The sequence below is a fragment of the Lissotriton helveticus genome, chromosome 7 (assembly GCF_964261635.1).
Source record: "Lissotriton helveticus chromosome 7, aLisHel1.1, whole genome shotgun sequence".
In the NCBI taxonomy this organism is placed as follows: Eukaryota; Metazoa; Chordata; class Amphibia; order Caudata; family Salamandridae; genus Lissotriton; species Lissotriton helveticus.
Genome location: NC_136068.1, coordinates 1,762,811,203 through 1,762,837,533, shown reverse-complemented (window position 1 = coordinate 1,762,837,533; position 26,331 = coordinate 1,762,811,203). Strand labels below are relative to the sequence as shown.

At 45.3% G+C, this 26,331-nt stretch overlaps 1 protein-coding gene across 1 annotated transcript in view; it reads left to right on the top strand.

Annotated features, from left to right (window-relative positions):
• The first annotated feature begins 10,935 nt into the window (after positions 1-10,935).
• Positions 10,936-26,331, top strand: part of LOC144767685 (chemerin-like receptor 1) — a 54,345-nt gene continuing 38,949 nt past the window's right edge. Inside the window, exon 1 of the mRNA XM_078651080.1 lies at positions 10,936-10,983. The gene's annotated coding sequence lies outside the window, so the exon portion shown is untranslated. The remainder of the gene's footprint in view (positions 10,984-26,331) is intronic.

Here is a 26,331-nt window from a genome sequence, read left to right as displayed (position 1 = left end):
TGCTTGTCATTAAACAACATTCCATTTTCTGTTATCCTCCATGGTCTGACCAGTCTTACACCTTGGCTGCTGGCAGCAGGCATTTTGACAACTGTACGACTGCACAGTTGAGTTTTGATAATTGGCGACTGAGTGTGTCATTAGTCACTTATTTAAGGAAATTAGAGACATCCATTAAACAGGTATTACAGAATCCCATGTTAATCTATTAACGTAACCACACTATAGAACTGTATTTATTGTGGTTGCTTTGTTACAACACTTAGGAAGGCAGTGAAGTCCATACACAGTATCTATATCTGCTGGCACTTTGCAATCATTCTGTGTTATGTTGTTAATTGCAGTCATTCTTATGTGTCTCTGAAATATCCCTGATTTTTCCTCTAGAAACATGCTCGCTCTAAGTGTACCCCCACGCATCAGGCAGGTTTTCACCATCCAAAAGGGGCACTGGCTCATTTTGTGCATGGGATTCCCCTCAACCCCACTTCGTGCAGATAGCCACTTTGGTGGAGAACTCTGCCCCTTTGATGGAGAAACCTTCATTGTGGCAGATATTCCACAGTTGCCTTGAAGGGGGGGAACTGTCACAACACCTGAGAATGGAATTTCAAGTCAATCTCTAAGTCAGGGTGCAAGAGATGCAAAACTTTATTGGTGATATAAAGCGCAGGGTGACCCAATACTGCAGCTAAATACGTAGCAGGATATGACAGGACAAAGTACAAATAACTAATTACTCTTCTTTGTTTATTTGTTTATGATGCTTATTGCTGGATTACTTTGGTCCATTCATTTAGAGGGCCGACTTTTAGAAAATTCAGGCATAACAGGCTGACTTACTGTTTCCATTAATTCTTTGTGAATAGTCCCCATCCAGGGGGTCCACATCCAGAGAACAGTGCATTTTCAGTTTTCAGACAATTTAGTTTTGATGTGTTCTTCCTTTTATTTCTTGCCTTTTAATTAGTTTGTACAGGTAAATGCACCAACAATGTTGTTGAGAAAAATTAAGAGCATGATAGTGAATTGGCTGTGCATCAGTTGTGGAAAGATTTAAGACAGTTGACTAATTTATTGGCAAATTGTATATGTTGCATACATGTGTCAACATAGTCATGTTTGTTTATTGCAATACCCTTCTGTAAAAACTAGGCAATTAAGTAATGGGCTGAATTCATTTAATAAGAGAACCCACTCTAGAGAGCAAATACATTTTACATGCTATGTTATGTTATTTTTTTAATTGAGTTTTTTCAACAGAAATACAACATAAAATGGCAAAACATGTACAGCATATAATTGCTGTTGTCATACCTATATCAGAGAATGGACTCTAAGTACTCTCCCACCCTGGTTGATGAAGGATCCACTGTCCACTGGTCAGTGGTCCTGTCACCAGAAGGGAGAGAGGGGTTAGTGTGTAGGGGCATGGAGAGGAGAAGGGGGATGTGATAAATGTCAAGAGGTGTGTCCTCACTGTCTAAAAGTTCCACATGGCTGGTGGGATGAGGGAGGCTTTATGGGAGGAAGAGGGACATTGAGAACAAGAAACAGTCCTCAGGAGGACAAGATAGCTATGTCTGAGGAAGACGCTGACTGTGCATTAATCAATTTGGAGAGGAGGGCATCCAAGCCAGGGGCCAACAGGTGCCAATGAACACCCTTTGTATCCTCCCTGTGCAATGCCACAGACTCAACTGTAGGCTATTGGGTATACAGTGCCAACCCCTGAGCAGACGTCTGAGGATGGAGGACCTCCAGCGTCATCTGCTTGTTCTCTTAGCTAATGGGACAAGTGTTGGAGGAGCCCGGAAAGACCTGTCTGAAGTATTATTGGGAGAAAAATGCTTACTGAAGGATATACAACTGCATAAGTTGAACGTGGTGTTGAAAAAGGGCCCTCTGTTAAGGGTCACTACAAACATTTTGCCTGCTTCCTCCTTTTTATGCTGAATTCTTTTTGTTGCCCATAGGACTCTGAGCATGTCTCCTAACCAGTGCTAAAGTGCATGTGCAGTCTTCCCTAAACATGGTCACATCGGTGCATAGACAATGGAAATATTTAGTTTACTTGTAAGTCTCTTGTAAAGTGGTAATCCATAGACCCAGGACCTGTAATCTAAATGCTACTAGTTGGCCTACAGCACTGGTTGTGTCACCCACATAAATAGCCTTTCAAACCTGTCTCTAGCCTGCCGTTGCAAGTCCTGCGTTTGCAGCTTACTGTCAATTCGACTTGGCATTCAAAACCACTTGCCAAGCCTTAAACACCCTTTTTATTACACATACGTCACCTCTAAGGTAGGCCCTAGGTGGCCCTAAGGGCAGGGTGCTGTGTATGTAAGAAAATAAGCACATGTGCTATTAAGTTTTACTTATCCTGGTAGTGAAAAACAGGCACATTAATTTTTTGATACAGTGAGCCTCTCATAGGCTAGCATTTGTAATTACTTAATACATTCTTAAGCTTTAATTCCGGATCAATAAGGAGTAGCTACATCGTGGATCATATCTTTGGAATAGTAATGAGAAATCCTCTTTACTGGTAAAGTGGATGTAACATAATTATTTTAAAAATACAACTTTTTCGAAAACGGATATTACATGTCTGGGTTGGATGATAGATACACTTTGTGCATTCCCTCTAGACAGCCACAAACTCAGGAAGGGTGTGTGCAGAGAACACATCTTCATTAATTTGCATTTTGATAGCTCTTATTGGGAAGGAAGAGGGAATGATAAAGGGTGATTACACTTGAATGGGCAGCGCCCTATTTCCCACAAAAAGGGTTGATTGCCCCCTACTGATAGTCTGGAGCCAGGGCTGAAAAAAGGGGACCTGTACACTTCATGGGCCTGCTTTGAAGTCATCCTAATTGATAGGCACAACTGGGTATATGTCCTGGGCCGCTGGCCCTAGCAAGACAGTAATTACTGGACCTGTGAAGAACTCTGCGAGGAGGTGTTAAGACTACAGTGCTCCAAGGATTGCCACATTGCCTGCTGATCTCTAGCCTGCTGAGGACAATGACTGGACCTATCTCCCGTAAACCCAGAGTAACTCCAAGTGCTCGCTGGCTTGCTCCCTGTTGCTACAGTCTCAATATCTACATCTGTGTTTTGTTGCCAGTTGAATTCCATTTTCTGTATCGCTGAAATGTCACCCCAAATGTACCCCAAGTATCAATAAGGTTTCCACCATCTTAGAAGAGCACTGGTGGATAACTCCCTTCTGCTCTGATGGAGAAACCCTAATTGTGGCCAAGAGTCCTCACTTGCCCTGAAGGAGGGGGAACAGTCACACCACAGGAGAGTGGAGTTTAGTCCTTGGAGGCTGACTGTTTTCCTAAAATCTATATGAATAGTTCCCATCTGGAGGCCAGTACAATTTTCGGACAGTTGTCAAACAATTCATTTGAATTTTTGTTCCTTTGTTTATTCTTTTTATTTTAGTTAGTTTGAAGAGGATGATAGTGGACTAGCTTTGGATCAGTATTGGGAAGATGTATAACAGTTGACCAATTCGTTGTTAAATTGTATATTTGATTAGATGTGTTGTAGTCATGTTTGTTTATTGCAAAAGAAATTGTAAAAAACAAAAAAGCAATTAAGAAACTGATTCATATGATAACACAACTCACTTTAGTGAGTAAATAGTTTTCACAAGTGTGCAGAGATAGTGAGTAATGTGTGCATCTTAAGAGGCTGTATAATAACTGAGAATACATGTGGAAGCACATGGTGTGCTGAATGGCACAGAAAGAGCAGTTCTGTGAGACCTCACCCAACATGACATGAACATGTGCCATAAGAACACGTATGTTAAATTGCATGTATTTTGTGCACAAGCAGCCAAGGCTGCTGCAGGTAAGAGCGGTGGGGTGGTGGGCCGGCTGAGGGGGGATTTGGAGAGACGACCACAAGGGAAAATGTATTATTTATTTATTTTCCCTCGTGGTCGTCTCTCGAAACCCCCCCTAGCCGGCCCCGCTGCTCTTACCTACAGTGGCCGCTGCCGGTATCAATCAGTCAATAGAAATCTGTAGGAAAGATATTGGCATTGAAACTGGGAGGAACATGGCTGCAAGTAGATTTAGGACCGATTACTTCCAGAGATATATGTAAGCAACACTGTGTGAATGAATAAATGCACAGAACGCTGGTGAAAAGCAACGTACACCAGATGGGCAGCTCAAAAATGTAGTTGGGGGGGCAGGAGTTTTAACAAACACTTTAGGGGCCCGATGTAGGTAAAACCCATTTACCGATTTTAAAATACCGATTCCTACCGAATCGGTATATTGAAATCGGAAAATGATATGTAGGGAAAAAAATTCGAAAAATGATGGAATCGGTAACAATCGGTATCGTGGTTCGATACCTACCGAATCAGTATTCGTCGAATCGGTAAATACCGAATCGGCGATTACCGATTCGGCAAATACCAAATCGATAATTCCAATACTCCCCCGTGGGCCAAATGGCCAATGGGAGTGCATTGTATTTACCGATTCGGTATTTACCGATTCGGTAATCGCGGATTCGGCGAATACCGAATCGGTAAATACCGAATCGGTAAATACCGAATCGGCGAGCAAGTAAAAGTGAAACTAATGACAACAGCCAATGAGGTGGAAGCACCCTCCCCCACCCTAGCAGGGAGTGGCTACCCAGGCAGGTGCAACTCATTAGAACTTTCTGGAGAGGCAGCCTGAGCTGAGCATTCACAGTGAGCAGCAGTGGTAGCACTATCCTGAACTGTGTGGAAATGGCAAGCAGCTCTGAGAGCCAGAAGAATGAGCGCAAGCGCAAGGCCAAGTTCAGCACCAAGGAGCTGCAAGTGTTGGTGGAGGAGGTGGTGAGGGTCCACAGGCAGCTGTTTGGCAGGCTGTCCCTCACAGTCCCAGAGAGCACCAAGAGGAACCTGTGGATTGCAATCGGTGTGAGGGTGAACGCAGTTGGTGTCACCACCAGGAGCCTGGACGACCTCAAGAAGAGGTTCTATGACATTCGCAGCCTCACCAAGAGGAAACTGGCCGAGCTGCACAAGCAGGCAGGACTAACAGGTGGAGGCAGGAACCCGGCGCCACCCCTCACTGACCTTGAGGAACTTGTGTCCACGACAAGCGAGAGCGTGCTGGGAGTTGGGGACCTGGACAGCTCATCCAGAGCCATAGCAAAAGGTAAGAAGCATGCGCAGCATGACACACCCTACCAGACACCTCCCCTTTAGCCCCAATGCACAGCCAAACCCCAGCCCTGTACTGCTAGCAACATACATGAGCAATGCATCATGATAAATGTAGTCAGCTTAAGTAGTAACAAATGCCAGTGCACATTCAAATGATATGCACCTAGAAAATGAATCAGAGTATTGACAATGAGATGTGCAATGCTTTTATTGTAGTGACTGTAAGACATTTGCACTCAGTTCACAAATGCTTCTTTATACCTAGGGGCACCATCAGGCAGTGGAGCAGCGGCTACACAAGCTCCAGCTCCAGCACCATCAGACAGTGCGGTGGCAGGGCCAAGCAGCATTGTACCATCACAGGAGGAGGAGGAGGAGAACAGCAGTGCCGTGTGCAATGAGGATGACACAGGACATACCCTCTCATTTCCCCACTCCCCCCTACTGTCACTAACGCCCACATTGCAGTTCTCACCGGAAATTTCACCCACCCAGCACCTGCCACATCTCCTGCCAGGAGGATCACCGTTGCACCATTGAACATCATGGAGGGAGCAGCGGCTCAGGCTCCTGCACCCACCCCTGCAACACCCGTGGCACACCAGCCCACACAGCAGGCCAGCAGCAATCGGCGCAGGCCACGCACATCCAGCCCTGCTTCACCAGCACGGGAGGGCAGTGTATTCCACGGGCTGGAGGGGAGTATGGTCCGGATCCAAAGGATGCAGGCCAAGTCGATCCTGGCTTGCCAGCGCCAATTGCGGCAGCACAACCTGCACATGGGGGAGATGAGAAAGGGGTTTAAGAGTTTCGTTGAGAGCAACAAGGAAATAGCTACTGGACTGGGGCGCATGACTACTGCCATTACCCAGCTATGCAGTAAGATGGAGGAGCACGAGCACTGTAGGCGCAGGGATGCCCGCGTGCAAACCGGGCAATGACCCGCCTTGCAGCTTCAACCGCCCAGCTATGCCGCCGAGGGGCTAACATGGAGGACTGCCTCACCCAGAACACTTCTGAGGTGACCAGGGGCATGGCCCGCATCACCACTGCCATGGAGGCACTAATTATATCAAACACGGTGGTGAATCCTGCCCAGGACGTGGGCGAGGCTGGGGACACCAGCAGCCGCAGCAGCCCGGCCAGTGCTGTATCTGAGCCGTCCCGGCGCAGCAGGCGCTCCTCTGAGGCAGCCGGACACACAGAAGGGGGTGAGCCACATCCAAGTGGGTCAGCTAAGCGCAGCAAGAAGTAAGACTGCCAGGGTGGGTGAGGCAACCCGGACAATTTACATTCCCCACCTATTCTGTTATTGTTTAATTTGTTGCACATCAGTGCAGTAATGTTGTGCCAACATTATAAAAAAAAAAAAATTCCACATCCATTGACATGTCTGTGCATCTGTACTCACTCAGAAATAGTTGTCTGTTATCTCCTCACGTCTGAACCTGCCATCAGTTGGTGTAGGCACTCCGGCAGGTTGTGTTTGTGGCACAGCAATGTCATCGTCAGGGTCCTCGTAGTCAGATAACTCTACCTCTGTGCCCTTCTTGACAGCAAGGTTGTGCAACATTGCACAGACGGCAATTATCTTGCAGCAGGTGATGGGGGTATATTGTCTTGCACCTCCGCTCTTGTGCAGGCATCTGAACCTGCTTTTCCAGATGCCGAAGGTCCGTTCTACTACATTCCTTGTGCTTTTGTGCGCACGGTTATACCTCCTTTGGCTGGGTGTTGAGGGGTTGAGGTAGGTGGTGAGAATGAATGAGCGGAGGGCATATGCACTGTCGCCTACAAGAAAAAGGGGTAACATTACTCACATGCATACATGTACTTCACACTGCTATTTAGGTTATGGGGGTCTGACACTGGGTCTTACCTAGGAGGTATCCTTCACCGAATTCCCCTGCTGTCAGCCGTGCATAAATTCCGCTATTCTGAAAGATGTAGGAGTCATGGGTACTCCCTGGAAATTTTGCTACCACGTCTGTGATTACACACTTGGCATTACAAATCACCTGAACATTTATGGTGTGCCGTGACTTCCGACTGCGGTATACATATTCTGTGGCAGCAGGGGGACAAATCGGAATGTGTGTGCCATCTATGCAGCCAATGATGTGGGGAAATCTTGCCATCTGGTAGAAGTCTGCTTTTGTCTGTACCAGTTCTGCATGGGTTGCAGGGAAGGAAATGTATTGGTCCATCCTGTCAATCATGGCATCAAGGAACTTGTGGAAGAACCGTGACAGGCAGCACTGGCTCACCCCTCCTACCGAAGCTACTGCACTTTGATAGATGCCAGACGCCAGCAGGTGTAGGCTGCATAGCACCTGCACGTGCACTGGGATTGCGTGTGCCCTTGGGGTGGGGTGCTGCAACAGGGGTTGGAGGTCCCTTATGAGCTCTAAGATGGTCTCTGGGTCCAGCCTGTACCTCTGTTGGATCTCTGCATCTGTCTGCATGAACAGGGTGATCCGCTGTCTATACACCTGCTCCTGTCTCAGCCATTCCCTCTCTCCATCCTGCTGTAGCCGTAGCCGTCTTGCTATGACATAAAAAGCTGCCATGGTGCAAGCAGAAATGCATTTTGGGTCCTTTTTTATAGGTTGCACCTGGTTACCACCTGATTCCAATCTATGGTAAAAACCGAATCTTAAATACCGATTTTGAGGCTTATTCGGTATTTCAGAGCTTTCCTACATCTCAATCTTAAGTTTTTCACACAGATTCGGTTTCATACCGAATCGGTAATTTTACCGATTCGATATCTGTACCGAATCGGTTTATTGTTCCCGATTCTGTGTTTCCCGAATCGGTATTACACCGAATCGGTGATATTTCCGATTCCGTATTTTTTACAGATTCGGTTTTGTTACCGAATCGGTATAATTGCCGATTCGGTGTAATTTCCGATTCGGTAATCTACCGCAAGGGTAACTTTTCCGATTCGGTATTTTTACCGATTCGGGCGGTTTTTGGACTCCTACATCCCGAGGGATTGATACCGGTCGGTAACGGCCGAAAATACCGATTTTCGGCCGTTACCGACTGACCTACATCGGGCCCTAAGTTGTAAACCCTTCCTGAGGTTCATACGAGATGAAATGGATTTACCAGGAAGAGGTTCAACAGGGATGGGTCACTTAGAAAGAGCTACCTGACTCTCATCCTAGCTCTCTCTGAGCAAAGAGGAGATCTTAGTACTACAGGTACATATATGCATATTAGGGTTAAACAATGAAAAGCCAAGACAAAGGAACAACTTTCGAGGCCATAAAAAAAAATTTCTGCATGAGGCATAACATCTTAAAAGATATTCTCTGCTTCAAAGGCAGCCAGGGGAAACAAATGTCTGTGTTGGTTATATGATCGCTTTTATTTAACCGATAAGCCATTCTTACTATAACATTGAGAATTCGTTGGAGATGACAACAGGTTATTTCAGATAGACCTGAGAACAAAAGAATGGAGTCATCTAATCAGATAGGTTTGAGTACAGAAAATTGGAGTCAGTTAATCAGATAGACTTGAGTACAGAAGATTGGAGTCATCTAATCAGATAGCCTTGAGTTCAGAAGATTGGATTCATCTAATCTTGACTGGACTCATGACACTGTCACTCGCCCATGTAGAATAGATGGCAAAAATCAAAACACAGTGAGAGAACACTGATTCTGTGTGCAGTGTCATGGAATGATCATCTCAAGAAGAACTCACAGAATTTTCACAGATCTAACCGGTGATGGCACTGGGCGCATCCTTGAAGGTCCGTATACATCGGCCCATCTTTCTATCTTCTTACCCATCCCAGTTATATCTTATTTGCCTTTACCTGTCAGAAATGACAGGACATCCAGTGCTGAAGACCAAGAAGACAAATTGGTAATTGGATAGCTGACCCAGGGCAAGGTTGGCTTAAGCAAAGAATAATATAAGAGTAATCAGCATTAGAGAAGGTGAAAACATCCAGCTAACTGGATATAAGCAACCAGGGGTGAAATATTATTTAAAAGGATGACCAGTAAAGAGGAGCCAGCGAAAGAGTATACCACGCTTAATACCACTGTTTGTGGTTGCTTCTAAGCACTGTAAATGACATGTTTCATTACACAATTGTACAGTAGATATTTCATCTACTTTAGAAGGTTTCAAATCTTAATCAGCCATGAGGGATGTGAGCCATAGCCTGCAGATCCCACTGGATGTTGGGTGCAAGCATTCAACATGCTGAGCCATAGAGTTCACAGCTATATGTAACCAGAGTAAAATCAAGACAAATGTTTACTGCCATGTTTGTGAATTTGCCCTTCCTATACTTACAATAGAGAGGATGCTCTCAAAGGTAGAGGTATAAAAAAGTTTCTGCAAAGTCTCATTTTGAACATGATTGTTGCACTACCTGTAGTTCACAGTGTTCCTAAAATTAAAGGAATGTAAAAGGTGAGACTTGAAAACATCCTTAATCATACACCTAAGCACACGTAAGAATCAAATGTTAATTTTCAATATTTGGTAATACATAAAACACAAGAAAATCATTCCATATGTTCTTCTCTTTTTTCCTTTTTAATACGTCTTCGTGTTTTCAATTAGTGAACAGTTCCCAAGCCAACACGTTTTTCGTCTCCTCAGTATGCTTGTACATGCGACTTGTTCACGGCTGAACAAATTCACTTCAATATATTTCTAGTGTGGCGATAATTCCAAGCCCCACTAATCCTGTGGCGTAAGGGGTAATTCTTGAGAGGACTATTATGCCGCTCTTTGTATCAACTCCTCAAGTTATCCAAAATGTATGTATCTAAGAATTCTGAAAAAACTTTGATCCAGAAAGGCGCAGATAAGCGACCTCCCCCGCCTCACGCCGGACTCCAAATGCGAGACTCACATTTGAAAAGAAAAGAGAAGAACATTTGGAATGATTTTCTTGTGTTACCAATTAACATTTGATTCTTACTTGTGCTTAGGTGTATGATTAAGGATGTCTTGTTGCTCATGCCACAGAACCTAGAGAGGCAGGTGGTTCTCTCTAACCTTTGAGCACCGTTAATAAGGCTTGCTTGTAAGAATAATGTGTGTAATTACCTTGTGGCGCCTACTACATATTACCTATACCACCGAGTCTAACCCAACTAAACATGAAAACAGACATGAAGAAATATTTAATTATCAGTAGCATTGATAATGTTCACAAAAATTACAGGTTGTTTGCAAGCTGCTGGTGTCACGTGAGTACACGATCCACAGGTGCTCCCTGACCAAGCACACAGATGCAAGTCACAGGAGACCAGATTCATAAATATAGCACTAATGCCCACACATTTCAGACGTGCAGTTGTGCACATTTACAAATGTTTCGTTTTTCTCATTCTAACCATATGCATTTTAGCACTTTCACTATTATCATCATTATTATTAGTATTTCCATACTGCACAGACACTCCCAAGCCCGCTGAACTCATATGTACTCTGTGGCTTGACAGTTCTCCCCACTGGTTCCAGGGCTATCAGCCTCGTGATACCCAAACAGACCATGTTTGGATAAGAGCATCAGATACTCAACAATATCTGAGATGGAAATCATCAGCGTCTCATGCTGCTGCAGACAGCCAGAACCAATCTGGGTCTGTTTGTGACCTCACTGCCCCAGGGGAAGGGAGGGCCCAGAACACACCAAGAGAAGGACTTGAACCGGTCACATGAAAGGGAAGAAGAGGACATTGACCGAGTGAAGTGAAAGAAGATCCCAGAGACAGAAGGATCCAGGCTGTCTCCCTGATTGACAGGTACAGAGAGTGTGGGATTGGAGCTGTGGGATGGTCAGGCATAGCTTCTGCTCCACAGGTGGCCCCATAGGCAAAACGGATATTGTGGACCCACAACTGCACCGCTGATACACCTCAGAATAGTAGTGTGCTTACCCCCTAATAGTTTTACTGTCACTGCCTATGTCCTACGCTCCATCCTTTCCACGTGTGGTTTCTGCCCCTGGCTCCAGCATTCTGGACATTATATGAGTGTTCAGGCAGGAATAGGGAGTTATTATCGCCTGACACGACACTTATTTTCTCGGGCAAGGAGAACTAGTCTTCCTGTTTATCGTGTTCACTGGATAAGCAGGCCCAATTCTCAGCACAATCACCCTGGTTGCAAGTCTATTTTAATGTTTTTTACAGAGTCTTATATAGCGCCAACTTAACCCGAATCGTGTATCAGAGCGCTTTACATAGCACCAGTTGCATTACATGAGGACATTCCATTTTTTTTCTTTTAGGCACAGGGATATTAAGTGATTTGCCCAGAATCACAGGATGTTCAGCGTCATTGCCGAGACTCGAACCCAGTTTCTTAGGCTCAAGATCGACCGCCCTAGCCGTTAGGCCAACTCCTCTCCCCTATAGTATGAATCTGTGAAATTAGATTGTCTGCAATTATGGTATGATTTGAATCTACATGTTTAAGTTGTTCAAACTTACATATAGGATTCAGCAGTTATAAATTGTTTACATTGTATTTATATAGTGCTTACTTCACCTGATGAGGCTTTGAAGCACATTGCGGTGGAGAGCACAATGCTTTGGAATCCTAGATTAGAGTTAAATGGTTAATAGATTAGTAATGTGTGTTTTTCTTTCCTTCGAAATTAGTAGTGTTAAGTTTTGCTTTTGAGTTCTTGTGTGTTTATTAGTCTTTTGAAATAGCGATATAATTATGGGTGTGACTTAAAAAGGGGAAGTAGTAATGTGTCACTGGGAATAGAGGACAAGTTCACCTGTTGGTTGATTTTGCTAAAAAGGAGGTGGAAGTTTGAAAAAGGGGTTTGGGGAGTTTATTGTAGGCAGAAAGGTTTGGGATTAGTCAGAGTTAAGAGGTAGGAAAAAAGGTTGAAGGCAGTGGATTTTTTGTCACACAAACTGAAATTAATTTAGACATACTCATATAGACATGTCACTCTGTAACATTTTAGTGGCTGAAATGAACCTCTGTACATAGAAGCAGAAATAATTACATTGTCTGATGGGCACACAAATCTTGTGGTGAAGTATGCAGAGATTTTACCTTATGGATACAGATTTATTTATTTATTTATTCAAAGTTTTATATAGTGCGAACAAGATCTTTGCAGATATCAGAGCGCTTTACAGCGACAGGGGTAGGGGCAACAGGAGGGTGATTAAAACACTATTGGGTACAATATAGTAGCATAATAGGATAGCAATCATGTACAAATATGATATCAGTCAACGAACAAGTGACTAATAATACAAAACGGTGCAGAGTCTTTGATCCAGCAACAATAAAGATCAGGTGAGCTTAGGCCATAAGGATGGCTTTTACCTCTTACTTAAAACTTGCAGGAAACAAGGGGTAGGGGCCACCAGAAGGTGGTTAGACTAACTATTGGGTACAATATAGTAATCGGTAGTAAGTGAGGTGACATAATCGGATATCAGTCCTGTACAAATATAATACCAACAGACAATCAGGTAACCAGTACTACAGTAAACGGTGCAAAAGTCTCTGTTCCAGCAGCAATAGAGTTCAGGTAAACTTGGCCATAAGGATGGCTTTGACCTCTTTCTTAAAAAGTGCTGTGGAGGAGATAAGCCTGGTTTCAGGAGGGAGTGCATTCCAGATCCTGGGAGCCATTCCTGAGAAGGAGCGTTTGCATGTTTTTTCCTTCCGGAATCTACGAGGTTTCAGGAGTAGATTTTTTGTACTTCTATTGGATCTCGAGCCTCCAGATATAGTCAGCTTTTGGGTGAGGTAGCTGGGTGACTTGTGGTGTACAGCCGAGTGTGTCATAACGGCTATTTTAAGCTGTATTCTGGCTTCAACAGGCAGCCAGTTCAGGGATTTTAAGTCAGGGGATATATGCGAATGCTTCCTCGAACCAGTGATGAGTCTCGCGGCAGCGTTCAAAGAGGCTCTTAGGGGTGCGGTTGTTGAAAGGGGGAGTCCGCTAAGGGCCACAATTCCATAGTCTATGCGAGGGATGACTAGGGTTTGTACAGCATTTTGGAAGTCCTTAGCTGGGAAGAAGGGTTTAAGTTTCCTCAGAGTGTTGATTTGGAAGTTTGCTCCTTTAGTTGCTTTGCTAATGTGCTGCTGCATGTTGAGCTTGTCGTCAAGTGTAATGCCTAGGGATTTCGCAGATTCCACGATGGTGGGTTGGACATTGAGCGCAGTTAAGTGATTGAGCCAGGTTTGGGTGATGGCCAGTTTCGTGGGAGGTGAGATCAGAAGGAATTCAGTTTTCAGAGCATTTAGCTTGAGGTGATTGATGGCCAACCATGATTGGGTGTTTCTGAGTGTGGAGTTCAGAAGCTTGATGTCTTCCGGGGATTGTAGCTTGAGATAGAGTTGAGTGTCATCGGCGTACATATGGAAGTGTACATTAGATGCTTGAAGCAAGGTGGTGAGGGGTTCCATGACAAGGTTGAACAATGTGGGGGATAGGGAGGATCCTTGTGGGATGCCTAAAGTTACAGGCAGAGGTGAGGACAGCACGTTGCTGATCTTGAACTTCTGAGACCGGTTGTGTAGGAAGGAGGTGAACCATTTGAGGACAGTCCTGGATAAACCCATTCTGGTATTTAGCAGCTCCAATAGGTTCTCATGTTTGACCGTATCAAAAGCTGAGGAGAGGTCAAGAAGGATGAGGAGACAGGAATCATTGCGATCAAGTATTTGGAGGGCGTCATCAATTATGTGCGTCATAGCCGTTTCCGGGCTGTGTTTCGCTCTGAAGCCTGATTGATGAGGGTTGAGGAGGTCAAACTGATCAATGTGTTTTGTCAATTGGAGTTGTACACATTTTTCCAGTAGTTTGGCAAAGGTGGGAATATTGGTGATAGGGCGATAATTGTTTAGGTCAGCCGGGTCAGCTGTAGGTTTCTTGAGTATGGGTGTGACTTGCCCCACCTTGAGGGAGTCTGGGATGAGACCTTGTTGAAGGGAGCTGTTAATTATTTTGGTCCAGAGTGGGACGAGCAGGGGGGTGAAGTCTTTCACAGCATTAGCCGGTAGGGGGTCTATGAAATGATTAGAGGGCTTCAAGGTGCCGAGCAGTTTGTGAATTGCCTCTTCAGTGTAGGTGTCTTATGACGACCATGATGCGTTGTTTTTAGGGTGAGTGGTAGTCATGCTGATGGGGCTGGAGTATTGTTTTACATCAATGAGGAGATCACTTCTTATGTTGTCTGTCTTTAGCTTAAAGAAAACAGAAAAGTCTTCACAGTGTGGAATATCGCTTGTTGTGCTGTTTGATTGTAGAGGTTGCATCTTGGTTTGACTTTTGACTAGCTCGAACAGTTTTCTTGGTCGGTTCTTAGCTTGGTCCAGCTGGAGGCTAAAGAATTCAGATTTCGAACGCTTGATTTTCCTAAAGTAGGCATTTCTCTTGTTCTTCAGCGTTTTAAGGTGCAGTGCTGAGGGGTCAGATCTCCAGGTGCGCTCTGCCATTCGCATAGCACGTCTGTCTTCATTGAGTCTGCCATCATACCAAGGGTTCGAATTCTTGGTGGAGACTCTCTTCAGTTGCAGGGGGGCAGCTTCGTTGATTATTGAGTTCATAGAATCGAGGTAAAGGTCAGTCAGTGATTGAACATCAGGGGCGCCCGCAGGGGGGAGGAGGAGACTGCAAGTGTGAGGAGGCAGGGCGTTAGGGTTGAGATTCCTCAAGTCCCTTTTCCAGATCTTGGATTTGGTGGGTTGAGCCGTGTTAGGTTTAACTTTTTCGTTGATGAAGAAAGTGATAATGTGGTGGTCTGACAAGTCACAGGGTTGGATCGACCCCAACTGGGTAGAGTCCTCTTTGGCGATGATAAGGTCGAGGATCGAGCCTTTGTCATGTGTCGGGCTGTTACAGATTTGGGTGAGGTCAAGCGCGTTGAGGAAGGATTTGAGACTATTCACCACTGCGTCTTTCTGATCGTTCCAGTGGAGATTGAAGTCACCCAGGTAAATTTGGGTGATCTGCCGACCGGCATTGGAAGAGATCGTGTCCATGAGTTGTTGGGTGAAGGTGAGGTTGTCCCCTGGTGGGTGGTAGATGACATGTAAAGAGCATACAGGTTTGCTCTTGCTGGAGATATCAAGGCAGAAGAGTTCACAGGAAGTGAGGGAGGGGGAGGTGACTTTGGTGACAGAGAGGTTGCTCCTAAAAATGCATGCGATTCCACCGCCCAACTTGCCGGTCCTGTCGAGTCTAATGATGTAGTAGTTGGGGGGGGACTAGTATGTCCATTATAGGCGTAGAAGATTCAGTTAGCCACGTTTCAGTCAGAATGGCTAGGTCGAGATCCATTGTTAAGATGAGATCGCGATATCGGAGGAGTGTCTCGGGGCCGATCTACAGTTGAGCAGGATGCATTTGAGTCTGGGGGTGAAAAGGGTGGTCGAGTATTCTAGAGAGAGGGGGACTATTCTGAGATTATTGGGGAGGGAACTTCTGTTGCTTAGAGTGGGGGGCCTAAGGGGATTTGTGAGAATTGTGGGAATGGGGAGGTGTGTAGTGGTTGTGTGTTTTAAGGGACCAGGGCCAAATGAGCGAAGGAGGGTGTATAAGTCGTGGTCCGAAAGGGAGTTGAGGGCGCGATGGGGGCGGTGGGTGTGATTGCGAACGGGGATAGAGGGCCAACGCGAGGAGTATGGCTTGAGAGGGTATGTGGGGAGGATGGGGTATTTGTTGCGTGAGGAGCCAGTGGTAGGTACGGGTTGTCTGGTGTGTGTGATAAGAAGATCTTTGATGGTGTGGAGCTCTTCTTTGACTTGTATGAGGGTAGATATAATAATGTCCAGAGGTGGATTGGGGATGGTGTAGGCGATGGGAGCCGAGGGCGAGTGGTTGATGGGGGAGCTGGAGAGGCAACTTGTTAGGGGGGGGGATGTGCTAGCGTTGATGCAGGGCTCTGCGGTAACAGTGAGTGGGGTGCCCTTCGACGGGTGAGAGAGAAAGTGGGTGGGGGGTGTGGATGGGGAAGGGGGGAGGTTGGAGGCACAGCTGAGAGTGCTGGTGGGGGGCGGCGCAGGTGCGTTGAGGGATGGGGGAGGCTGTAGAGAGGAGGGAAGTGGGGGCTGAGAGTGGGGGGGAGCGGGGAGGAGGCGTTGAGATAGGGGAGGTGGTTTGTTCTGTGATATACACATGATATACACATGATACTTAGTAAAGTTTTAGTACCAGGCATAACCCCTCCATATATACTGCCATACATGTATCTTGCGGTGTAATATACAAAAAAATATCTGTGATGTCATCAGTGATGTCATTTGAGATGTCATCAGTGATGTCATGAGTGATGTAACTGACCATGTCATGAGTGATGTAATATGTGACGTCATCAGCAGTGCATTGCGGGCGCGCAAGTTATAGTTAGCTGACCTAAATATAGCGGGGGAATTTCAATGGTATAGTTTGAGTGAAATGTCCAGCTAGCTATAACATGTGTAAAACCTATGGTTTTTTTTTGTGAATTTTTAAGGTTTTTTAAATGCTAATTCCTAACTATAACTTGGCTGAAACCTGTGTTTTTTTCTGTGAATTTCTAAGGTTTTTTAAATGCTAATCCCTAACTATAACATGGCTGAAACCTATGGTTTTTTCAGTGAATTTCAAAAGTTTTGTAAATGATAATTTTTAAATGTATTAATTGTTATATATTTTTTATACTGATTTACTACATTGTTTTAAAGTATTTATTTTCAGATATTTTATTTCTTAAATTACATTAAATATTTTTAATATAAATTGAAAAAAAATGTTTTTAAAAATATTGAAATTGTAATATTAGTTGTATTTTATTTTATATTTTTTTTAATTTAAATATATTTTATATAGCAGGCAATGATATCCTATGGAAGGAAATTCAAGTTAGTGTAAGTATGGTTAATATTACTTTTCAGGATTAGTACTGGGCTGAAAGATGCAACACTGAGGTCTCTCCTGCTAACAGGTGAGTAAATCGGAATTCGTAGTTCAGCTGATTTTAGAGGAATATTTTAAAGTTCCAAAACTCCACACTTAGAAGAATTTCCAAGTGAATCCAGTCAATGTTAGCCTATGAAAGGAAATTCAAGTTACTGTACGTATGGTTAGAATTACTTTTCAGGATCAGTAGTGGGCTGAAAGATGCAGCACTGAGGTCTCTCCTGATAACAGGTGAGTAAATCGGAATTTGTCGTTCGGCTGATTTTAGAGGAATATTTTGCTCAATATTGAAGGAAGGGGGCGGGGCCTGAGGTGACATGTGTTCAAACACGCCCTGTGGCTCGTTTTAAGTTGGGGAAATAATTCCTCTTCAATCCAGAGGTCCCCTAGGGGCCAACTAGCACACCAGGTACCTCCAGTATGCGCCAGGGAGCTGCATTGCAGAAAGGTGTTCAGAGGCCACGCCCCCTTTTTACAACACTCTGCAACGCAGCTCTGTGGCGCTTACTGGAGGTACCTGGTGGGCTAGTTGGCCTCTGGATTGAAGAGGATTTAATTCCCCAACTTAAAATGCTGCATAGCCCTCATCCCGGGCCACTCTGGCCCCGGGGACCCCATCCCCTGGGGCCTGGCCCTCTCCGTTGGGGACGGTGGGTTGTCCCCAAGCCCCCCACGGTCCCTGCCGGCTCCCCGCCTCCTATGGGAGCCAGCATTGCTTTTCCACATGGGGAGCAGCTAACATGCTGCTCCCCATGTAGAAAACCAATTGCCTTTGGTTTTTGGAAGAGAGAGCAGGTTTCCTGTTCTCTCTTCCAAAAACCATAGCAGTTTGCTATGGTAGGGCGGGAGCCTCGCTCCTGCCCTACCATAGCAAACTACAGTGTCCCGGGGGTGGGCACCCCAGGACACTGCAGGAGCCGGCCCTGGGGGGTGGCGGTCCCCAGGGCCACACAAGGCTCCAGGGAAGGAGCGGAGCAGGCCATCTTCTTGGAGAATTTCGCGAAGATTCGTCGACTGGCGCCAAAGTTATTCCAAATAGAATGTTGCGGATATATATATATATATATATATATATATATATATGTATATGTATATATATATATATACATGTACATATATATATATATATATATATGTATATATATATATATATATATATATATATATATATATACACATACATACATACATAAACATATATATAACGAAAGTTGAGTGTGCGTTAACTGCTTGGAATTTTGTGAATAATTAAAACCGACATCCATGTTGGAATCACACACCACCCCTCATGGGTCCCGGAAGGAGCATTTTGTTTATGTGGTGTGTGCATACATATACTACACACACACACACACACACACATATCCAGACACACACACAACACACACGCACAAAAATATATATTATATGAGAGACTCAAAGATTTCAGTGGCAGCGTTCTTGGAACACCTTCTCAGTCTCAGTACAGCATGTCGATTGGCTCTTATCAAACAAAGTGACAACTGGGGATAGTTACCATGTATGGGCATATGCCCCGTTTTCCGAAGAGAATATGGACTAAGAATTTTGTGCAAGGATATATTTCAATTGATGATGTTATTGGATAAATGTAGCTAAATTTACAGTTTGAAGCATATGTTTTTTACCCTATGTGGCAATATGAATAATTCATGCACACTCTCTACATTTGAGCAATCAGCATTTCAGCAGAGTTTTGCAATACTCAATGGACATATAGAAAAAGGTAAAAGGTGGTAGTATGATTAATTCAGTGCAAAATGTCACATGAAAATAGTTCTTCCATACTAAATTGAAATTTATCTTGAGCAAATTGAAAATAAATGTATTTGGTGTTGCTCCTTTGGTTAAAATAAGTTTGAAATGATCAAGAAATGTGTGTACATACATTTCCATCATGGTTGTTGCTCGGAGACGTTATTTTAATAGTATGCAGACGAGCTCCATTGTTGATAGGAAACGCGTAAGGAACATGTGATAATTTTGATTCCTGGAAGAACCAACAAGTATTCACCAAGATGCTCCAAGTAATTATATTTATTCACTCTTCTGCTACAACCCTTGATGCGTTTCAGTACTAGCCTCTGTCATGGGTGAGTTGCAAATCTGACCTGTGGCACACAGGCAGATGCAGAAACATGTCAGGGCTTATAGCTGAAAAGTGAATAAATATGTAGCAACATTGTACATATTGGTTTTTCCAGGAATGTGGAAGGTGAACCTTACAACTGATTGATATATGCATCGCCAGTAGGTAGTTATAGTTAGGACCTCGTGTCTATTCAAAAAGCGCTTTTTCTTTTGCCAATATGTTTGGCACCGTTTGACGAATCTTTACGACATTTTCAGAACTATTGGTTCACTCAGGTCTGCTTTTGCCTTGAAAGTTTTGAGGTGATTCGTCAAGACTTGCACAAGAAAAAAGGTGGTCCCAAAATGAGTTTTCCCCATGTTAATTTCCATAGGAACTTTAGACATGGCTACAGCCCGAACTGCAGAATAGAATTACACCAAATTAGGCAAAAAGGTAGCTCTTTATTCAGAAAGTGCCCTTTTTTTAAATAGTATAAATTCGTTCAGTAGTTCCTGAGAAATTCAAAAAATAATAATATCGATATCTGAGCACCAAGGATGATTCATGGACCCTCCCGAGCACAAGCTTCATTCTGATTGACTGCCAACACTCTAAACCAGAATGTGTTGGCAACCATATTATAGAAACAAGATGAAAAACAATAAAAGGGGGCAGGGTAGAAACACCCTGAACCCCTAGGCCTGCTCAGGGGTCCCACAAGGAGCCTGATGGGCCAAAACACTTTTTTTTTAAACGGCCCAAACCGCGCAGGATACGTGAATCCGGTCAAAAAAATTAAATTTGCCATAAGCCCTGCGTGGGCCAGGTCCCCGGGGCAATGTCTAATTATGTAGCAGGGCCCCCACAGCCCTGGGGACCACCACCCACCTAGTGCTTACATAATTGTATGCTGGGAGCACGCAGGCCCCGAAGCCCTGGGGACGACCACCTCCCCGGGGCTACTTCCAAAACTATAGTGTGTGGGGGCTCGAGCCCCCCATACTGCCATGGGGACAACCATCTCCCGGGGCATTAAATATGTAAATATGGGGGTCTGTAGCAGACCCCTGGCCCTGGGGACCACCACCTCTCTGGGGCTTCAACGTTGCTGGGAGAGGGGACAAGTGTCCCCCTCCTTGAGCCCTCTATGGAACTGGGGACTGCCACCCCCCAGGCCCGGCCCCTGCAATGTCCCGCGGTGCCCACCCCCAGGACATTGGCGTTTGCTTTGGCAGGGCAGGAGCACAGCTCCTGCCCTGCCATAGCAAACATTGCTTTGCTTCTTGGAAGCGAGAGCAGGTAACCTGCTCTCGCTTCCATGAAGCAAAGCAGAATTGCTTTTGGACATGCATTTCAGCAGCTCCCCTCGTCCAAAATAAATGCTGGCTCCCGAAGGATGTGAAGAGCCGGATGGGACTTGGGGGTATTGGGACTACCCCTGCAGTAGCCAACTTGAGGGCCGCCCTGGGGATGGGGTCCCCGGGGCCAGAAGTGGCCTAGGAGCGGTGCCACTTGGCCCCCTCCCTATTGATGTTTTTTTTTTTTTTTTTTAAATAAGGCCTGGCCGGGGGTGATGGAGTCCATGGGGCAATAATTGGCCTCAGGAGGGAGGCCACGTGGCCCCCTCAGGGGCAAATAAAAAAAAAAAAAATCTTAAATGAGGCCAGGTCCCTGGGGGCTAGGATCCCCAGGGCCAGAAGTGGCCCAGGGGAGGGGGGGCCCTGTGTCCACTCTCCTCGGAATGAAAAAATGCAAGGCCAGGGCCCAGGAATGGGGTCCCCGGGGCCACTAGTGGCCCAGGGAAGGTGGCCACATGGTACCCTTACAGTTTTTTCAAATAATAAATGCTCAGACCCTGGGCGATGGGGTCCCCAGGGCCAAAAACATACTAAAAGAAGGGCGGCCACACAGCCCCCCCTTCTATAAATATTTAAAAAAAAAGGAAAAGCTGGCATCTTGTCAGAAGTCCCACCCCTCCCTGCACCACTGTGCAAACGCACCGCCTGGCATGTTCAGAATTGGGGATTAAGTTCCATTTCCTTCTGAAGGTCCCTTGGGGCCAACTAGCCCACCAGGTACCTCCAGTAGGCCCCACACAGTGGGATTGCTGAGAGGTGGCCTGAGGCCATGCCCTTCTTACACCACTCTGCAAACATGCCTCTTGGCGCACAGCTGGTGAGGCAATGAGGTCCTCTTGTGTCCTGAAGACATCAGGACTAACGTGGACTACATCCCCCGAGCAGCAGTGCACCAGGAGGCGCGTTAGCAGAGTGGTGCAAAAAGAGTGCATGGCCTCGGACCACTCTCAGCAATCCAGCTGTGTGGGGCTTACTAGACATAACAGGAGGGCTAGTTGGCCCCAGGGACCCTCAGGAGAAAAGGGGACTTCATCCCCCAACCAAGAACAAACCTGGTTTGCAGCAGGCTGACGGACAAAGGGGGCATGGCCTGTGTACACCTATCAGCAATCCCACTCTAGGGCACACTGGAGGTAACAGGCAGGCTAGTTGGCCCCCGGGGACCTCCAGCAGCGAAGAGGACTTTATCGCCATCCAAGAGCACATCAAGAAGCATGTTTTCAGTGTGGTGGGGAAAGGGGATGTGTCCTGTTATGAGATCCTAGCAATGCTGCTGTGTGGGACTTACTGGAAGTAATAGGAGGGGTAGTTGGCCCCCAAAATTGTCCTTGGGGGCCAAATACCCCTCCTGTTACCTCCACTGAGTCCCACACAGTGGGATTGCTAAGAGGTCTTCGGAGGCCACACTCCCCTTTCTATATAACACAACAGGTTGGGAAGGGTCCAAGGGGAATTATATTTAAAGACCACTAAATCAGTCTACACCCCCAATTCACTTGTAGCAAAAAACAAAAGACTAGTAGTGGTCTACGTTAAGCAATGAAGACTGAGCAAAAGACAGAAGCAAGATACTATGTGTTGGAATAACTAAGTGTGTGAAAGAAAGGAAATGAATCCCATCAGCCACCCAAATGGCGGAGCCTCATCATCTGGGATTGTAGCAGGTCATGGTCTAGATAAGGAGACACACCTGATGGAAATGTGGGTATTTTTCCACTTCTCCAAGACCTCCAGTGATGGATCTGACCCCAAATGTTATGTGTGGGTAAGATGGTGTGGAAAAAATTGCAGTGAAGAAAGAATGTAAACAAAAATCAAAAGTGCTATTTAAAATTGGCTACCATAATTTCAAGGGAAACTTTATTGGTGACACCATGATTCATCCCCAATAAAGTTTCCCTTGAAATTATGGTCACACACTTAGTTATTCCAACACATAGTATCTTGCTTCTGTCTTTTGCTCAGTCTTCATTGCTTAACGTAGACCACTACTAGTCTTTTGTTTTGTGCCACACTCCCCTTTCTCCACCACTCTGCGAATGCACCTCACCACTCTGCGAATGCACCTCCTGGCACAGTACTGGTTGGGGGATGAAGTCCACCTTACTCCTGAGGGACTTTGGGGGCCAAGAAGCCCTCCTGGTACCTCAAGTAAGTCCTACTCAGCGAAATTCCTGAGCCTGTTTGAAGGCCAAGCCCCCTTTCTCAACCACTCTGAAAACATGACAACCAGTTAAAGAAGCATTTGTAATTTAATAGGTCTCGCATTTGCAAGAGTTAGAGCTATTGGTGTTGTAAATGTAAACGTTTTTTACTAATGTATTTTGAAGTGGAATGGATGTACGTTGTGTGTAGTGTAATTATGTGGTATGTTGTGCAGTGAAATTATGTGGATAGAAAGTATGTGGTATTTAGTGTATAAGAATTATGTAGAGTGGGATTATGTGTTATGGAGAGCAAACATGTGGTATGGCAGTCTGTGCTGTGGAGTGATAGCATCAGGTTTAGTCTTCCTCATTTCCATAGAAGCTAAACGATGAACTCAATGAGACAAAAAAAGAAGGAATAACTGAGGAGCACTGCTGGAACTAGTCAGAGGTATGAGCAGGACCACTGGCATTATACAACTGTTTGGTTGCACCAAAAAAAGCCCTGTTTCTAGCTCAAATGGCTCAAACTTTACCAAAAAGTCAGCAACAAAGGTTACAGCTTGGTGGAAGGTCCTTTGTAAACCTATGATAGTCACCTGTTAATTATTGCTAAATGTGGGTGTTAAATTTGTACTAATGGTGTGCAAGCCACTCCTGCTTCTTTATTCGCCTCTCTTGCCTCTTTCTGCATTTCTGTTGCTTCTTCCTGCACCTTTCTTTCTTTTTCTGCACTTCTCTTGCCTCTTTCTGCACATCTCTTCTACTTTCTACAGCTCTGTTGCCTCTTTCAGCACCTCACTTGCTTCTTTGTGTACCCCTCTTGCCTCTTTATGCACCTCTCTTGACTCTTTCTGCACCCCTCTTGCCTCTTTCTGCACCCTTCCTGCTTTTTTCTACATCTCTGTTCCTTCTTTCTGCACTTCTTTTGTTTCATTCTGTACCTCACTTGCTTCTTTCTGCACCCCTATTGCCTCTTTCTCCATCCCTCTTCCCCCTTTCTGCATGTCTGTTTCTTCTTTCTGCTCTTCTCTTACCTATGTCTCCACACCCCTTGCCTCTGTCTGCACCTCTGTTCCTACTTTCTGCACTTCTTTTGTTACTTTCTGCACCTCTCTTGCTTCTTTCTGCACACCTCTTGCCTCCTTTTGCACCTCTGTTGCTTCTTTCTGCACCTCTCTGATTCTTTGCGTATCCCTCGTGCCTAATCCAGCACCCCTCTTCCCTCTTTTTGTACCAGTCTTGCTTTTTTCTGCACCTCTGTCCCTTCTTTCTGAAACCCTTGTGCCTCTTTCCACACACCTCTTTCTGCTCTCCTCTTGCCTCTTTCTGCACTTCTTTTGTTACTTTCTGCAACGTTCTTGCTTCTTTCTGCACCCCTCTTACCTCTTTCTCCATCCCTCTTCCCTCTTTCTGCACCTCTGTTGCTTCTTTCTGCACATCTCTTGCCTTTTTTCTGCACCCCTCTTCCTAATTTCTGCACCTCTGCTGCTTTTTCTGCACTTCTCTTGCTTCTTTCTGCACCGCTTGTGCCTCTTGCTGCTCCCCTTTTCCCTCTTTCTGCACCTTTCTTGCCTCCCTCTGCACGTCTGTTCCTTCTTTCTGTAATTCTTTTGTTTCTTTCTGCATCCTTCTTCCCTATTTTGTATCTCTCTTGCCTCTTTCTGTACCTCTCTTGCCTCTTTCGGCACCTCACATGCCTCTTTCTGCACTTGCTTCTTTCTGCACCACTGTTGCTTCATTCTGCATCCCTCTTGCCTCTTTCTGTCACAATTGGCTCCTCCTCGGGATCAGGGTGATGCTGAAAGGGGTCCACCTCCTGATTTCCCCACACTCTGACTAGCACAACACACAGAACATAGAGGTAATCAAGCTAGGGAAAGGTAAGGGAAGGGACTGGAACGGAAGGGATAGCTGAAACGACAAAAGGAAAGAATTAAAACATATATCCTAACTACTCTTGTTTCATTCTCGCTAATAAACCTCTACCTACCACATGAATCAGGAGGTGAGCCCTTCCTCTCTTTCTTCAATGCTTTTCTATATATAGTTGCTTCCTAAAGACAGACCAAAAATTACTGTTTATTCACATGCACTCAGAACGAAATTATCAAGGACACATAAACAAGTAACGCACCCGTATTGCCCTTTCCTTTGAAATCATAACAAGGACTCTCTCCAGTAACCCAAAAGCTGTAACTTCTCCAGAGTAAACAAATGTCAATTTGGGGCACTGGAGCTGAAGGATTTAGTATAGTCTGTATAACGATACCAGTTCATCCGTAAGGCGTAAAACAAAAATAACCAAAATGCATTCCTAGCTGGGCCCAACTAAACGGAACACAATATCAAAAAAGGATTTTATCAGAAACAAGTCCAACCTCATCCGAGGCTTACCAGCTATGAAGACTTGACTTCGACTAGCGCAAACCTTTCTGGCTCTATGAAAGGTCTAGTGTTTACTCCTTTCCCGCCGCAGCCGCAAGCGAGAAGGGCGTGTAGGCTGAAATGTATCGGTAGCTTCCTCCACTAAACGCAGTCCAAACTCCTAACGTGTCTCAGCCTGTGAACACGTATCACCAAACCCTTCCTCGCTGCTGCCGCAAGCAAGAAGGGTGAGAGAGCGGGGTTGTTGATGGATTATTCTCCGCTTGGCTAATTCCCCAAACAAAACGTGTCTCAGCCGAGAACACGTTACTCCTTTCCCGCCGCAGCCGCAAGCGGGAAAGAACGAAAACAAAGTTATTTTCGCTGGAAACCTTCCAAGTAAATCACTCGGGTAGCAAATACAAATGAAACACAGAAACGCGTTCCCCAACTCCAGAATTCCAAACGAGTAGCTCCTCAGCACGGAACCATTTCGGAAACAAACAAGGTTCAGAATTGTAAATCACATACAGTGCGCCCCAGTGTTCGGCTGTGGGATATACCCTAAACTCCTCCCAGTCTAGTTTGCATTCTTGTAGTCAGGTAGGCACCCTGCAGCAGATCATGACACTTTCTGTACCCCTTTTGCCTATTTCTTCAACTCTTCCCTTTTTCTGCATCTCTCTTGCCTGTTTCTGCAACTCTCTTGCCTCTTTCTGTAGTTCTCTTGCCTACTTCTGCACCTCACTTGCCTCTTTCAACACTTCTATTGCCTGTTTCTGCACCTCACTCGCTTCTTTCTGCACCCCTTTTTGCCTGTTTCTGCACCCCTCTTCACTCTTTGTTCAACTTTCTTGCCTCTTTTCACACCTCCCTCCCTATTTCTGAACCATTCTTGCCTCTTTCTGTACCTCCGTTTCTTCTTTCTGCACTTCTCTACCTTCTTTCTGAACCCCTATTGCCACTTTCTGTACCCCTCTTACCTTTTTGCACCTCTCCTACCTCTTTCTGCACCCCTCTCATCTCTTTCTGCACATCTGTCAGTTCTTTCTGCACTGCTCTTGCTTCTTTCTGTACCTCTTTTGCAAATGCCTGCACCCTTCTTGGCTCTTTCTGCACCCCTCTTGCCTCCATCTGCTCCTCTGTTGGGACTTTCTGCACTGCTTTTGCTTCTATCCGTACTTCTGTTTCTTTCTCCTGCACCCCTTGCTTCTTTCTTTACCCTTCTCCCCTCTTTCTAT